The 13,798-nt window shown below is 53.0% G+C and overlaps 1 long non-coding RNA gene across 1 annotated transcript; it reads right to left on the bottom strand.

The window, feature by feature from the left end:
• Nucleotides 1-6,909: 6,909 nt before the first annotated feature.
• Nucleotides 6,910-13,077, bottom strand: LOC142476238 (uncharacterized). Its single transcript, XR_012791463.1, has 3 exons — nucleotides 12,839-13,077; nucleotides 7,720-7,864; nucleotides 6,910-7,626 (listed from the first exon to the last, which is right to left on the bottom strand). It is a non-coding gene; the product is annotated as an uncharacterized LOC142476238 (long non-coding RNA).
• Between the last annotated feature and the right edge of the window lie 721 nt (nucleotides 13,078-13,798).

The following is a 13,798-nucleotide window of genomic DNA, read 5'->3' as shown; positions in this document are numbered from 1 at the left end:
GTTATCCGCCTGAGAAGTGGGGACCCCCTGTGCCTAGTTATCCGCCTGAGAAGTGGGGACCCCTGTGCCTAGTTATCCGCCTGAGAAGTGGGGACCCCCTGTGCCTAGTTATCCGCCTGAGAAGTGGGGACCCCCTGTGCCTAGTTATCCGCCTGAGAAGTGGGGACCCCCTGTGCCTAGTTATCCGCCTGAGAAGTGGGGACCCCCTGTGCCTAGTTATCCGCCTGAGAAGTGGGGACCCCCTGTGCCTAGTTATCCGCCTGAGAAGTGGGGACCCCCTGTGTCTAGTTATCCACCTGAGAAGTGGGGACCCCCTGTGCCTAGTTATCCGCCTGAGAAGTGGGGACCCCCTGTGCCTAGTTATCCGCCTGAGAAGTGGGGACCCCCTGTGCCTAGTTATCCGCCTGAGAAGTGGGGACCCCCTGTGCCTAGTTATCCGCCTGAGAAGTGGGGAACCCCGTGTCTAGTTATCCGCCTGAGAAGTGGGGACCCCCTGTGCCTAGTTATCCGCCTGAGAAGTGGGGAACCCCGTGTCTAGTTATCCGCCTGAGAAGTGGGGACCCCCCGTGTCTAGTTATCCCCCTGAGAAGTGGGGACCCCCGTGTCTAGTTATCCCCCTGAGAAGTGGGGACCCCCGTGTCTAGTTATCCCCCTGAGAAGTGGGGACCCCCTATGTCTAGTTATCTGCTTGAGAAGTGGGGACCCCCCGTGTCCAGTTATCCACGTGGGAAGTGGGGACCCCCCGTGTCTAGTTATCCGCCTGAGAAGTGGGGACCCCCGTGTCTAGTTATTCGCCTGAGAAGTGGGGACCCCCCGTGTCTAGTTGTAACGCCTGTATGCCCGCAGACCTGGCCAGTCCCCAGTACTGAGGTGGGTAAGGGTATAACACGCACCCACAGCAGTGAGGGCGCGCCCGGAGTGTGGTAATGCGTTGCCGGGACTGGTGAGTAAGGGTTAACGTATACTTGCAAAGTCCGGGTGCCAGAGATCGGATAGTAATGTCCGTGTGCCAGAGTTCAAGGGTTGGAGAGAGCAGCGTAGTGAAGTCCGTAAGCCAAGGTTCAAGGGCAGGAGAAGGCAGCGTAGTGAAGTCCGTAAGCCAAGGTTCAAGGGCAGGAGAAGGCAGAGTAGTCAAATCCAAAGCAGTACAGGTTCAAGCCAAGGGAATCCAAACAGAATCAGGGACAGGAACCAGCGCTGAAACAGACAAGGGAGCTAGGCATAGACACTGCACACACAGGAGTCACAGGAAAGCTATGCAGAGCAATGAGCCAGAGGGCAGAGTGGGGTTATAAAGGAAGGGGGACCAATAGGAGAGAGAGGAGGAGCAGAGGCTTGAGTGGATGTTTGCAGGGATAGGTCTGAGAGAGCAGGGGAGGAGACAGGGGAATAATTAAGAGATATGGCTTGTAAGCCACGGGGGGCGGAGCTGGACGGCAGATAACTGGTGCGTGTGCGTGCGCCCTCTGTAAGGGTACTATGCGCGCGCACCGCGCGTGTCAAAGAGCGTGAGGGACGCAGCGCCGCGGGAGCGCTCGGCAAAGGGGGCGAGAGGGAAGGAAAAGCGGAGGAGCAAGGTAATGTGGAGGCTGGGGGAATAGAGACACGCCGGGGGCTGCAGAGGGAAGCAAGTGATCGTGAATGTGCGCACACACTGCGGAGGATGCGCACGTGACCAGAACGCGCGTCAGAGTATGCCAATCGCGCCGCAGGGGAACGACCACGGGGAAAGGAAGGGAAAGAGTGAGGACGCAGGGAAGAGGGAGGGCTAGAGGCGTTGGAAACAGAGGGGACGGGGACACACTGGGAAGCGCGAGTCCCCCGATCCGTCACAGTATCTCCCCCTTGAGGATCGGACTCCGGACGATCCTGCCATGGCTTATGAGGGAACTTCCGGCGAAACTGCCTAAGGAGCGTTTGGGCGTGAATGTGGTGTGATGGTATCCAGGAACGTTCCTCCGGTCCATAACCCTTCCAATGGACCAGGAACTGTAATCTGCCTCTGGACCAACGGGAATCGAGTATGGAGTGGACCTCATACTCTTGTTGTCTTTGAATGGTGACAGGGTTGGGTCTTTGGGGACGACCAGGAAAGTGAGCACTTTGGATAACCGGTTTGAGTAATGACACATGGAAGACTGAGGGGCTCCTCATGGTGGAGGGAAGTGCCAGACGGTATGCGACCGGATTGATCCTCTCGAGGACCTTAAAAGGACCCAAGAATCTCGGAGCCAGTTACTGAGAAGGAGTCTTGAGCCTTATATTTTTAGAGGATAACCAAACTCTGTCTCTGGGTTTAAACGTTGGGCCCGCTTGACGTCGCCGATCTGCCTTCGTCTTTTGTCTTTGAACAGCAGTTTGTAAGGTTTTTAGAATCTTTCTCCAAGAGTTTTGAAGAGTAAAAACATGAGAATCCGCTGCGGGAACACCAGAGGGGAGGGAGGAGAGGGGAAGACTGCTAGAGAGGAAAACAAAATTAATGAAGAAAGGCGACTCTTGCATAGACTCATTCTTTAAGGAGTTAATGGCAAACTCGGCCCAAGGTAATAGATCCACCCAGTTGTATTGAGACTCGGAGACTAAACATGTGAAATACTGCTCCAGGGTCTGATTCATTCTCTCCGTTTGACCGTTGGTCTGAGGGTGATAACCCGAGGAAAATAGAAGAGAAATCCCAAGTCTCTGGGAAAACGCACGCCAAAACTTAGAAATGAATTAAGAACCTCTGTCAGAAACAATTGAAATAGGTACACCGTGTAATCTGAAAATTTCTTTAGAAAAATGTCGGCCAGAGTAGCTGAATTAGGAAGACCCTTGAGGGGTATAAAGTGTGAATGCTTGGAAAACCTATCTACTACAACAAGGATGGTATTCATCCCTTTAGAATTGGGGAGTTCCACAATAAAGTCCATAGAGATATGTTTCCAAGGTTGTTCCGGAATGGGGAGGGGCATGAGGAGACCAGAGGGTTTGTGACGGGCGGACTTGCTCTGGGCATAGACCGGACAAGCACTGGTGAAGTTGAAAATGTCCTTGTTCATCTTAGGCCACCAAAAGGTCCGTTTGATAAGATCTGCTGTCCTCTTGGAGCCTGGATGACCGGCCGATCTTGAAGAATGCCCCCAAAGTAGTATCTTGTGGCGAAAACGTGGAGCTGCGTACAAGCATCCCTCTGGCACCCTAAGTCTCCTGGGGATGTGAACCTGGGCTTTATTAATTTCATCCAACACATCGAAATTATTGGCGGAAATTATACATTTGGCGGGAAGAATAGTCTCAGAGGATTCGTTAGAGTCGTCCTCCGTGGAGAACTGCCGAGAGAGAGAGCGTCAGCCTTAATATTTTTGGTGCCGGGAATATAAGAAATGATATAATTGAATCGAGAGAAGAACAGTGCCCAACGAGCCTGACGGGATCCTAATCGACAAGCCCCCTCAATATACAGTAAGTTTTTGTGATCGTTAGGATGGCTATAGGTTCCTTGGTTCCTTCAAGAAGGTGCCTCCATTCATGGAGCGCCATTTTAATGGCCAATAGCTCACGGTTCCCAACATCGTAATTTCTCTCCACCGAGGAGAACTTCCGAGAAATAATCCACACGGATAGAGTTTTTCCTGTGGAGAGGTCCTCTGAGAGAGTACTGCACCGGCACCCACATCGGAGGCGTCAACTTCTAGCGTGAAGGGAAGAGAAGTATCTGGATGCCGTAGGATGGGTGCAGACACAAAGGCTTTCTTGAGGAATTCGAAGGCTTCTATGGCTTCGGGAGACGAAGTAGTCAGATCAGCACCCTTCTTGGTCAAGGCGGTGATAGGCAGGGCGATGGTAGAGAAATTACGAATGAACTTTCGGTAATAATTGGCAAAGCCAAGAAAGCGTTGCACAGCCTTGAGAGAATTCGGCAAGGGCCAATCGAGTGCAGACTTCAATTTCTCGGGATCCATAGTAAAGCCTTGGTTAGAGATAATATAGCCTAGGAAGGCTGTGGAAGTCTGATGGAACAGACATTTCTCCATTTTTGCGTAGAGGCGATTAGCACGAAGCCTAGAGAGTACCAGTTTGGTATGGCGAATGTGCTCCTCTAAGTCCTTAGAGAAAATGAGGAAGTCGTCCAAATATATGATGACGAACATCCCCAAAACGTCCCGGAAGATATCGTTCATGAACGCTTGGAAAACAGCAGGAGCATTGCACAGACCGAACGACATCACTAAATACTCATAATGTCCCGAATGCGTGTTAAACGCGGTTTTCCATTCATCCCCGTCTCTTATTCGAATAAGAGTATAGGCCCCTCTTAAATCGAGTTTGGAGAATATACAGTGGCGGCCGATCTGAGTCTTAAGTCGGCTAGATCCACGGTTCTGAGATTATCCCGGCTAGGTGCGGGTTTTTGTCGTTTTCGCCCGGAGTGAACTGCGTTATTTTCGCGCTCGTGATATTAGCATTTTATTCTCGCTGTCTACAATACTGCAATGCCGTGTAAAAACTCAGGGGGGCGTTTGCGAGCTGTTGTCTTGGAAGTCTAATACCTTCGCGGTTCAACCTACGTCAGTACACAGTCTGTGTGTGCGCGCACAGTAATTGTAAATTTGCATATTTAAAGTATACATGCATTTGCAGTGCTGTGCTGCTGTACAGTATGTCTCATTTGAAAATTGTTGAAACGCATAGGCATGTACTGTACTGTAACAGTGTCACATTTCTGCATATACAGCGCTCTCCCCTCGCTCAGGATCATTAAATGCACTGCAGGGTATTTCAACTTCTTGTCTTCTGTGCAATGCAGTACATCTCTCCTACACCATTCCTTTGAACGTGTGTCTGGTTTCAATCACATTCCTGCTTGACAGCAGGAATTTACTGTGCATGCGCCTGTAACTTCGCCCACCACTGCTTGCTTGCCTGAGTGAGTGACCAAAAAAAAATGTAAATTTTTTTTTTACTGTAATTTTTTTCTCCACAAGCTTGCAAAAACCATCTTACTGTATTACGATATTCAATCTGTGCTGTAGCTATTTACTGCGACACTGTGCGTTTGACTGCAGATGGTTGATTTGTGTGCTTTTTACATACTGTATTTGGGGGTGTATTATTATGATGAACTGCCTTTTGAAATTAAAGTATGTCTTTAGCTTTGAACTTCATGCAGCTGTATCTGTAGCCCCCTCCCCCACGAACGCTAGCTAAAGGATTTGAAATTCCAGAGTCGTTAATTTTCTGAATTTTGCCATTGTGTTCTTAATCCGTCCATAGCCGAGCTTCAAAGCCTCACTGCGCCTGCGTGTAATTCTCTTTGAGATGGGAGCTAGCTGCTTACTGCGCATGAGTCACCAAACCCCCCCCCCTCTCCACAGAGTCGTTAATTTTCTGAATCTTGCCATTGTGTTCTTAATCCGTCCATAGCCGAGCTTCAAAGCCTCACTGCGCCTGCGTGTAATCCTTTTTGAGATGGGAGCTACTTAGCTGCTCACTGCGCATGAGTCACCCACCCCCCCCCTCTCCACACAGTCGTTAATTTACTGAATCTTGCCATTGTGTTCTGAATCCGTCCATAGCCGAGCTACAAAGCCTCACTGCGCCTGCGTGTAATTCTCTTTGAGATGGGAATTTTGAGGCTTTGTTTACGGCAACGCTTTGGAAAATCCCTTCTCGAATTTGATTTGCACAGAGCATCACCTCTCTATGCGCCTGTGTGTAATCCTCTTTCGGATGGGAGCTAGTTTATTCCTGCTCATGCGCCTGTAACTTTTAACTGTTATTTTATCCACAAGCCTGCAAAAACAATCTTGATATTACGATATTAAATCTGTGCGTTTGCCTGCAAATGGTTGATTTGTGTGTTTTTTATGTACTGTATTTGGGGGGTGTAGGGATCAAATTACAGTATTATGATGAACTGCCTTTTGAAATTACTGTACTCTACAGTACTGTATGTTATTTCTTTCACTGCTGCACGACTAATCCTTCATCCCTCCCCCACGCGCACACAAACTCTTATCGACAGTCACCTCCACAGAGTCGTTAATTTTCTGAAGTTAGTTATTGTGTTTTTAATCCGTCATTGTGTTTTTAATCCGTCCCTAGCCAAGCGTCAATCGCCTCACTGCACCTGCGTGTACTCTAATCCTTTTAGAGATGGGAGCTAACTGATTACAGCACATGACTCACACCCCCCCCCCCCAACCCTTTGAGGCTTAGTTTACGGTAACGCTTTGGAAAATCCCTTCTCGATTTTGAAATGTAAATCTGTTTTGCACAGCATTGTGAGAATTGAGAGTTAAAATAAACATTAACTGATTCATGTTGTTTTGTCATTCATTCTTATTCATTGGTGTATTGAAGGGGTGGGTTGTGGTTGTTGTCAATGATTATGATTAGCAGGAATGTGAATAGATATTCATTTTATTTTATCAGGAACCAAAAAATACAAATATAAAAATAATCATGAATAATACATAATGCTGTCTTTATTAAGTTGTTCTGGCAGATTGAAATTGGATAAACATTTAGAAAACATTTGCAAAACATGGGGAAACATGAATAATGAGGAAGGAACAGAGGGCACAGCGGATTCTGCAAATTCAAACTCATTTATTCAGCCAACACAGTGTTGGCTCAATAAATGAGTTTGAATTTGCAGAATCCGCTGTGCCCTCTGTTCCTTCCTCTATGTACTCAGGACTGACTGCAGGCTTTCGTTCTAACATTGGAGCACCGGTAATTGTATCACTTTTTCTCTTTTAAGGTGTGCAGCACTCCTCTCTATTATCTGGACTGAAACATGAATAATGCACATTTATAAGAATATTATTTAATAATATGTACTGTAGTGTGTAATATATATATATATATATATATATATATATATATATATATATATATATATATATATATATATTATTTCCGTCTTTATCTTATTCCTCATTCTGTGTACAGTACAGTAGTTCATTGAGAGAGGAGAGGTTTAGTGTACATAATTACTGCTGTTTATATACTGTACATTTGACTGTACAAGCAGATTAGATTGGACACAACACCCCACCTCCCCCCAGGCCATCCTTTTTCCTGAAACGACAAGAAAACAAAACATTTGTGCAGTTATGTGCGTACTGTATTATGGCATTGTGTGATGTGTAGTACTACTGTACATGGCTGGTGCTGCTTTCTCTGAAAAAAAAAATTGAGCAGTTAGTAGGCAGTTACTGTAGTACTGTCAAACTAGTCTATACTGGAACTACTGTATACTCTGACTACTGTTAAATACTACAGTATGTACTGTAACCTGATGGCTGGTGCTGCTCTCTCTGTAAAGAAAAAACTGTAACTACTGTATACCCTGACTATTGGGGGGGAAAAAATCTGTGCCATACTTACCTGTATCATACTGTACTTACAATACTACAGCACTACTTTCCTGATGCTTGCCCATTACGCGCGATCACAATGGGCAACACAGTGGCAATATGGTCTATATATTTATTGCAGCGTTCCACGGTGAGTACATCATTCCAAAAACTCATTATGCCTTTCAACAACTCGTCCTTTTTGGAGGGTTTCACCACTTTCCGGATATGGTCCTTCAGTTGATGCCACACCATTTCGATCGGATTGAAGTCTGGAGATCTGTCATTGGAAAAAAAGGCCAATTAGTTTAAGAGATACAGTACACAGTAAAAACAGTGGGGAAAAAAATGAGACACGGTCTACTGCACTTACTCCGCTGGCGTCTTCACCCAGTTGATACCGCGCTCAAGGATATGCGCTGTTGACGCAGTGTGCTTCGGATCGTTGTCCTCGCGTGTGGTGTATTGCACGATTTCAGGGACAATGTTATCTTGGAAGAAAGCTTTATTCATGATTCCTACAGTAAAGCAAGAAAAGAAAAGTGCTCAAAAAACTGCACTATAGTACAGTACAGTGCATACAGTAAGGCCACACTAGTAAAGTACAGTGCATAAGGCTACATTACATCTACTATATTTTTCTGAAAGTGTCCTATGTGTCCGTGTCTGTATGTGTCTCCCTGTGTCCCTCCCTGTGTCCCTAGCGGCAATCTCATTGGACCTTGGGCCAGGCCAATGAGATTGCTCCCTTGGGCCGCCCGCCCCCGCACACCTCTCATTGGCCTGAGGCGGAGTGATGGGCCAACACACACACACACCTCCCCGATGCTCCACTCACCCCCCCCCTCCCTGATGCTCCACTCACCTCCCCCCCATGCTCCACTCACCTCCCCCACCCTCCCTCCCCGATGCTCCACTCACCTCCCCAATCACCTCCCCCCCTCCCCGATGCTCCACTCACCTCCCCCCTCCCTGATGCTCCACTCACCTCCCCGATGCTCCACTCACCCCCCCTTCCCTCCCTGATGCTCCACTCACCTTCCCCCCCTCCCTCCCCGATGCTCCACTCACCTCCCCCCTATGCTCCACTCACCTAACCCCCTCCCTCCCCGATGCTCCACTCACCTCCCCCCCTCCCTCCCCGATGCTCCACTCACCTCCCCCCCTCCCTCACCGATGCTCCACTCACCTCCCCCCGCGATGCTCCACTCACCTTTCCCCCTCCCTCCCCAATGCTCCACTCACCCCCCCATGCTCCACTCACCTCCCCCCTCCCCGATGCTCCACTCACCTCCCCCCCCTCCCTCCCCGATGCTCCACTCACCTTCCCCCCCTCCCTCCTCGATGCTCCAATCACCTTCCCCCCCTCCCTCCCCGATGCTCCACTCACCTTCCCCACCTCCCTCCCCGATGCTCCACTCACCTTCCCCCCCCTCCCTCCCCGATGCTGTACTCACCTTCCCCCCCTCCCTCCCCGATGCTCCACTCACCTCACCCCCCTGATGCTCCACTCACCTCCCCCGATGTTCCACTCACCTCCCCCCGATGCTCCACTCACCTCCCCCCGATGCTCCACTCACCTCCCCCCCAATGCTCCACTCACCTCCCTCCGATGCTCCACTCACCTCCCCCCGATGCTCCACTCACCTCCCCCTGATGCTCCACTCACCTCCCCCCCGATGCTCCACTCACCTCCCCCCTGATGCTCCACTCACCCCCCGATGCTCCACTCACCTCCCCCCCGATGCTCCACTCACCCCCCGATGCTCCACTCACCTCCCCCCCGATGCTCCACTCACCTCCCCCCCGATGCTCCACTCACCTCCCCCCCGATGCTCCACTCACCTCCCCCCCCGATGCTCCACTCACCTCCCCCCCGATGCTCCACTCACCTCCCCCCACCGATGCTCCACTCACCTCCCCCCACCGAAGCTCCACTCACCTCCCCCCTGATGCTCCACTCACCTCCCCCCCGATGCTCCACTCACCTCCCCCCCAATGCTCCATTCGCCTCCCCACCAATGCTCCACTCACCTCCCCCCCGATGCTCCACTCACTTCCCCCCCGATGTTCCACTCACCTCCCCCCTGATGCTCCACTCACCTCCCCCCCCGATGCTCCACTCACCTCCCCCCTGATGCTCCACTCACCTCCCCCCCGATGCTCCACTCACCTCCCCCCCGATGCTCCACTCACCTCCCCCCCGATGCTCCACTCACCTCCCCCCCGATGCTCCACTCACCTCCCCCCCAATGCTCCACTCACCTCCCCCCCTCCCCGGCGCTCCACTCACCTCCCCCCCGTCCCCTCCTGTCCACTGTCCCCTCCTGTCCCCTGTCCCCGTCCCCTCCTGTCCACTGTCCCCTTTCCCCGTCACCTCCTGTCCACTGTCCCCGTCCCCTCCTGTCCACTGTCCCTGTTCACTGTCCCATCCCCCTCCTGTCCACTGTCCCATCCCCCTCCTGTCCACTGTCCCGTCCCCCTCCTGTCCACTGTCCCATCCCCCTCCTGTCCACTGTCCCATCCCCCTCCTGTCCACTGTCGTCCCGTCCCCCTCCTGTCCACTGTTGTCCCGTCCCCTCCTGTCCACTGTACCCGTCCCCTCCTGTCCACTGCCCCCCTCCTGTCCCCTGTCCCCCCTCCTGTCCCCTGTCCCCCCTCCTGTCCCCCCTCCTGTCCACTGTTACCCCCCCTCCTGTCCACTGTCCCGTCCCCTCCTGTCCACTGTCCCGTCCCCTCCTGTCCACTGTCCCGTCCCCTCCTGTCCACTGTCCCGTCCCCTCCTGTCCACTGTCCCCGTCCCCTCCTGTCCACTGTCCCCGTCCCCTCCTGTCCCCTGTCCCCGTCCCCTCCTGTCCACTGTCCCCTTTCCCCGTCCCCTCCTGTCCACTGTCCCCGTCCCCTCCTGTCCAGTGTCCCCATCCCTTCCTGTCCACTGTCCCGTTCCCTCCTGTCCACTGTCTCCCCCCCTCCTGTCCACTGTCTCCCCCCCTCCTGTCCACTGCCCCCCCACCCTCCTGTCCACTGTCCCGTCCCCCTCCACTGTTCCCCCCTCCTGTCCACTGTCCCCCCTCCCCTCCTCCTGTCCACTGTCCCCCTCTCCTGTCCACTGTCACCCCCCCTCCTGTCCACTGTTACCCCCCCTCCTGTCCACTGTCACCCCCCTCCTGTCCACTGTCAACCCCCTCCTGTCCACTGTCACCCCCCCTCCTGTCCACTGTCACCACCCCCTCCTGTCCACTGTCCCGTCCCCCTCCTGTCCACTGTCCCATCCCCCTCCTGTCCACTGTCCCGTCCCCCTCCTGTCCACTGTCGTCCTGTCCCCTACTGTCCACTGTCGTCCCGTCCCCTCCTGTCCACTGTCGTTCCGTCCCCTCCTGTCCAGTGTCGTCTCCTCCCCTCCTGTCCATTGTCGTCCCGTCCCCTCCTGTCCACTATCCACTCCTGTCCACTGTCATCCCGTCCACTCCTGTCCACTGTCCCGTCCACTCCTGTCCACTGTCCCGTCCCCCTCCTGTCCACTGTCCCGTCCCCCTCCTGTCCACTGTCGTCCCGTCCCCTCCTGTCCACTGTACCCGTCCCCTCCTGTCCACTGTCCCGTCCCCCTCCTGTCCACTGTCGTCCCGTCCCCTCCTGTCCACTGTACCCGTCCCCTCCTGTCCACTGTCCCCGTCCCCTCCTGTCCCCTGTCCCCCCTCCTGTCCCCTGTCCCCCCTCCTGTCCCCTGTCCCCCCTCCTGTCCCCTGTCCCCCCCTCCTGTCCACTGTCGTCCCCCTCCTGTCCACTGTTGTCCCCCTTCTGTCCACTGTCGTCCCTCTCCTGTCCACTGTCCCGTCCCCCTCCTGTCCACTGTCCCATCCCCCTCCTGTCCACTGTCCCGTCCCCCTCCTGTCCACTGTCCCATCCCCCTCCTGTCCACTGACCCGTCCCCTCCTGTCCACTGTCCCGTCCCCTCCTGTCCACTGTCCCGTCCCCTCCTGTCCACTGTCCCGTCCCCTCCTGTCCACTGTCCCCGTCCCCTCCTGTCCCCTGTCCCCATCCCCTCCTGTCCACGGTCCCCTTTCCCCGTCCCCTCCTGTCCACTGTCCCCGTCCCCTCCTGTCCACTGTCCCTGTCCCTTCCTGTCCACTATCCCGTTCCCTCCTGTCCACTGTCCCCTCCCCTCCTGTCCACTGTCTCCCCCCCTCCTGTCCACTGTCTCCCCCCCTCCTGTCCACTGTCCCGTCCCCCTCCACTGTTCCCCCCTCCTGTCCACTGTTCCCCCCTCCTGTCCACTGTCCCCCCTCCCCTCCTCCTGTCCACTGTCCCCCTCTCCTGTCCACTGTCATCCCCCCTCCTGTCCACTGTTACCCCCCCTCCTGTCCACTGTCACCCCCCCTCCTGTCCACTGTCACCCCCCTCCTGTCCACTGTCACCCCCCCTCCTGTCCACTGTCACCACCCCCTCCTGTCCACTGTCCTGTCCCCCTCCTGTCCACTGTCCAATCCCCCTCCTGTCCACTGTCCCGTCCCCCTCCTGTCCACTGTCGTCCCGTCCCCTCCTGTTCACTGTCATCCCGTCCCCTCCTGTCCACTGTCGTTCCGTCCCCTCCTGTCCAGTGTCGTCTCCTCCCCTCCTGTCCATTGTATTTCCGTCCCCTCCTTTCCACTATCCACTCCTGTCCACTGTCATCCCGTCCACTCCTGTCCACTGTCCCGTCCACTCCAGTCCACTGTCCCGTCCCCCTCCTGTCCACTGTCGTCCCGTCCCCTCCTGTCCACTGTTGTCCTGTCCCCTCCTGTCCAGTGTCATCCCCTCCCCTGCTGTCCATTGTCGTCCCCTACCCCTCCTGTCCACTGTTGTCCCGTCCCCCTCCTGTCCACTGTCCCGTCCCCCTCCTGTCCACTGTCCCGTCCCCCTCCTGTCCACTGTCCCGTCCCCCTCCTGTCTACTGTCGTCCCATCCCCTCCTGTCCACTGTACCCATCCCCTCCTGTCCACTGTCCCCGTCCCCTCCTGTCCACTGCCCCCCCTCCTGTTCCCTGTCCCCCCTCCTGTCCCCTGTCCCCCCTCCTGTCCCCTGTCCCCCCCTCCTGTCCACTGTCATCCCCCTCCTGTCCACTGTCCCCGTCCCCTCCTGTCCACTGTCCCGTCCCCTCCTGTCCACTGTCCCGTCCCCTCCTGTCCACTGTCCCCTCCTGTCCACTGTCCCATCCCCTCCTGTCTACTGTCTCCCCCCCCCTCCTGTCTACTGTCTCCCCCCCCTCCTGTCCACTGTCTCCCCCCCTCCTGTCCACTGTCTCCCCCCCTCCTGTCCACTGCCCCCCCACCCTCCTGTCCACTGTCCCGTCCCCCCCTCCACTGTTCCCCCCTCCTGTCCACTGTCCCCCCCCTCCCCTCCTCCTGTCCACTGTCTCCCCCCCCCTTTTCCCCCCCTCTCCCCCCCCCCTTTCCTATCGGGAAATTTAACTCACGGGCAACGCCGGGTCTCTCATCTAGTTTGATATATTTTACCTTCAAAGATGACAATGCATCCTGGTCCACGCCTAGAGATGGCACCCCACACATGCAGCTTCACGGGGTGTTTTGGCTGCGGCTTCAAAGATATGCGGCCTTTTTGTGGAACGCAAAGCTTGCAAATCTCTCCAGCGACACAGTAGACTCATCAGTGAAGATGCAACCCTGGAAAGTCTCCCCACTGTCGATCCATGCCTGGGCCTGGACCACTCTTTTGATTTTGTTTGCGTCCCGTATCATGGGGTACGCTCTGTAATGACAAGGAATAAATAATTTTCGCGGTACAGTACAGTTTCCTAAACAAAACTTTTACCTCCTGTACTGTCCAGTACTAACCTCACACGTCCATATTTCCATCCAATGCTGCGTCTCATCTTCTTTATGCTAGTCTCGGATACAGTCAAATTGTGCTTTTCCTGCAGAGTGTATTTGACCCTTAATGCACTCTTCTCATCATTCTCCTCACTTATTTTGTCCACCAGAAGAGTTGTCTCCCTGCAATGTAAAGAAAATATATTGTTTTATTAATATGCAGCAATATAAAAATTATATATACTGTTGTAATATAAATATACAAAATATATACTGTTGTAATCTAAATATAAATATAAAACAAACATATAGTGTTGTAATATAAATATACAAAATATATACACTGTTGTAATCTAAATATAAAACAAATATATACTCTTGTAATATAAATATACAAAATATATACACTGTTGTAATCTAAATATAAATATAAAACAAATATATACTCTTGTAATATAAATATACAAAATATATACACTGTTGTAATCTAAATATTCTGGAAGCCAGAGGGTCACTTGGTGATGACTTAGCTCAGATAGTGTCAACTCGCCCTCTTTTCCAAGCACGACAAGGTCTGTTTCTTTTCTTACTTTATTTTGGAAAAAGCAGGGAAAAACAGTCTCTTGTGTAGAGGTGTAGGTCTAA

This window comes from Ascaphus truei, unplaced genomic scaffold (assembly GCF_040206685.1).
Source record: "Ascaphus truei isolate aAscTru1 unplaced genomic scaffold, aAscTru1.hap1 HAP1_SCAFFOLD_1537, whole genome shotgun sequence".
NCBI classification, from domain to species: Eukaryota; Metazoa; Chordata; class Amphibia; order Anura; family Ascaphidae; genus Ascaphus; species Ascaphus truei.
The sequence above is the reverse complement of the archived record's forward strand: the minus strand, read 5'-3'. Positions and strand labels throughout refer to the sequence as shown.